The sequence below is a fragment of the Pseudophryne corroboree genome, chromosome 1 (genome assembly GCF_028390025.1).
Source record: "Pseudophryne corroboree isolate aPseCor3 chromosome 1, aPseCor3.hap2, whole genome shotgun sequence".
Taxonomy (NCBI): Eukaryota; Metazoa; Chordata; class Amphibia; order Anura; family Myobatrachidae; genus Pseudophryne; species Pseudophryne corroboree.
The window spans coordinates 580,504,341-580,507,026 of record NC_086444.1 but is presented as its reverse complement, the minus strand read 5'-3'; the positions used below and the strand labels follow the sequence as shown (position 1 = coordinate 580,507,026).

The following is a 2,686-nucleotide window of genomic DNA, read 5'->3' as shown; positions in this document are numbered from 1 at the left end:
TTGAGTAAATTTTGACTATGTCACAGCTCATAATATTGTTTTCACCAATATTGGCCAAAGGCTGCAGCGAGCTGTGCTGGTTACTAAGCGACAGAGCAGCGGCAGAAAACACACGGCAGTTTATAGCACATCTGTGAAACATTGCCACACAGCAGTGGCAGAAATTAAAAGTGGTGTAACATGGAATTGTCCTAGAACCCTCCAATGCATCCTTATGTTGGATATTAAAAAGGACAAGCACAGTTTTGTGGCTGTAGTGATTGATTTGTTTGGGCACCCACACAGAAGACCACAATTCCCAGCAGTCTCTGCAGCTGTTCAGGAGATCAGGTGCACATCACATGACCAGTGTCCGGTGGTACAGTGTGACAGTTGAAGTTGAGCTGTAGTTGAAGCAGTTAAGCGCGTTCATCTTAGGTGAGATGATGTAGAGGGGAGTGGTGCGGCACCTCCTCCGTGGAGATGAGCCGTGAGCAGTCATCTTGGGAACAGAGATAGAAGGGAGAGAGGTATCACAGCTTCCTGGTGCTTTCCGTGGTACCTGCATCCCGTTCCAGTGAATCCGTAGCCTGGTCGTCGTGCCTGCATCTCTATGTGAAAGAGGTGGCGCTAAACAGGGGCAGAGCGGAGATGGAGAGGGCAGTGCAGCCAGGTAGCTGAACAGATCACTATAAGAGTGTAGTACTATAAGTGACACTGCACAAGCTAACATTACAGCACCCATCAGAGCTGCAGCATTAATTAACCCTTCGCACACCAAAAATAGTAGGAAATATAGTTAATAAAGAAACTTCTGCTTTTGCATAAGTGACAGGATGCTGCAGACACGAGCAACTTTGACCCTGTCAGCTGCTTAAGTAATCTACATAATTACAGCTTGAATAAGCAGCCGGCTACTTGAAAAGGACAGTCCACTCAGTAAAGTGCAGCTGATTACCAGTAACCGATAGATGCAGCCATAGACTAATGATTAAAGGCACAGCCAGATCTAGCAACCCAATTACTAAAGGCTACTGCCTAGAGAGGCAACAGATGTCAGTGACAGCTTGCTGTAAGGGAATAGAGTTTGGAAACCATCAGTTTACCTTTCAATGGGCTATTGCCAGTAGATATATAAACTGCAGGAATCAGCAAGACAATAAAATCACTAAGTGTTATTGCTACTCAAGTCAATGAGGATTGTTACACTGTAAACTGACTCTCTACAGAAAGGGGAGATCTACAAAATTACTTGGATAACCAGAACTAGCTGTAGTCTATAGTCCTTAATCGCTTGTTTGTTCTGTTCACTTCACAACTCACCCCATCCTCAGGAAATTGACCTTTTACGTGCTCGCAAAACTTTATTAGTATGATAAGTTGTTAAATGTTGAAATGTACTTTTCTGCTTTGTAGATGTGCATTCTCTGTTCATAGTTATGTTATCAAATGTGAAACTTTTTCTTTAGTTCACAGCAAAAGAGAGAAGCGATCCAGTTGAATATACTCCTACAATAAAATTGTAAAGTTAATGTCTGCGAATAATCTACCTTTAATTGCATTGTGTTGTGAATAGACATTGATAGCTATATTCCTGTCAGGCTTCCATTATACTCACCTTGGTGGGTGTCACACAAAGGGCTCCAAATTGCTTTTTCCCTCCCAGTAGTCAAAGGGACTGTCTGACATGCTCATTTGTACACTGTCATTAAAATAGTCCTCCACCATTCCGTGGATGATTACTGTATTAGATTAAGTCACGTTGGAGGTGTCACTAATTTTGGCCAATTCTGAGGCCTGACCAGATGTCAAAATGTTGTGTCGCTCTGGTGTGCTGAGTTGACTCATCCTTATCACCAGTGGATCTCTGGGAAAAGGTTACTTTCTCTTATGTCCTAGAGGATGCTGGGGTCCACATTAGTACCATAGGGTATAGATGGGTCCATCAGGAGCCATTGGCACTTTAAGAGTTTGAGAGTGTGGGCTGGCTCCTCCCTCTATGCCCCTCCTACCAGACTCAGTTTAGAAAATGTGCCCGAAGGAGCCGGTCACAGCTAAGGGAGCTCTCCTGAGCTTTTCTACTAAAAGTTGTTTTTAGAGTTTATTTATTTACAGGAGGCTGTTGGCAACAGCCTGCCTGCAGCGTGGGACATAAGGGGGGAAGCAGTGTCCACCCTGCGGGGCCTGAGCCACTTACTCCATTGACTGGACACTGAGCTCCAGAGGGGTCGGATCATTCTCCACTACAGGGGACCGCTCGCCCCAGCAGCATGCCACCAGCCCCTTACAGAAGCTGAAGAGTGGTGAGTGAGACACCGACCCCCCCTAGATGGCGGCAACGGGGAGGGAGAGCAGTACTAACTGCGCTCCTGTGAAGGTTCAGAGGCACATAGTGCGGCGCTGTGAGGGGCGCCCTGGGCCAGCGCTTACCCCCACACTGGTCAGCAAGTCTGTCGGGGTCCGTGGATCTCAGCCAGCAAGTTTCTCCTCAGGCCAGTATAATCTATGAAGAGCGGGAGCACAGCGCCATTAAGGGTGCGGAGCTTCTCCTCAGTGCGGATCCAGCACGGTTCCAGTGCCGTTTTCCTGCCTGCACAGCGCTGGATGGAAGAACAGGTCCCTCCACACCAACTGTCAGTGCATTGTACCAGGGGTTTGTAGAAGGGAGGGGAGGCTGTAAAACGACTGTGTCTCCTGTTAAGGGACA

The 2,686-nt window shown here is 47.0% G+C and overlaps 1 long non-coding RNA gene across 1 annotated transcript; it reads left to right on the top strand.

Moving 5' to 3' along the window:
• Nucleotides 1-368: 368 nt before the first annotated feature.
• LOC134924796 (uncharacterized) lies at nt 369-1,511 on the top strand. The gene is made up of 2 exons (XR_010177516.1): nt 369-652; nt 1,449-1,511. It is a non-coding gene; the product is annotated as an uncharacterized LOC134924796 (long non-coding RNA).
• The last annotated feature ends 1,175 nt before the right edge of the window (nt 1,512-2,686 follow it).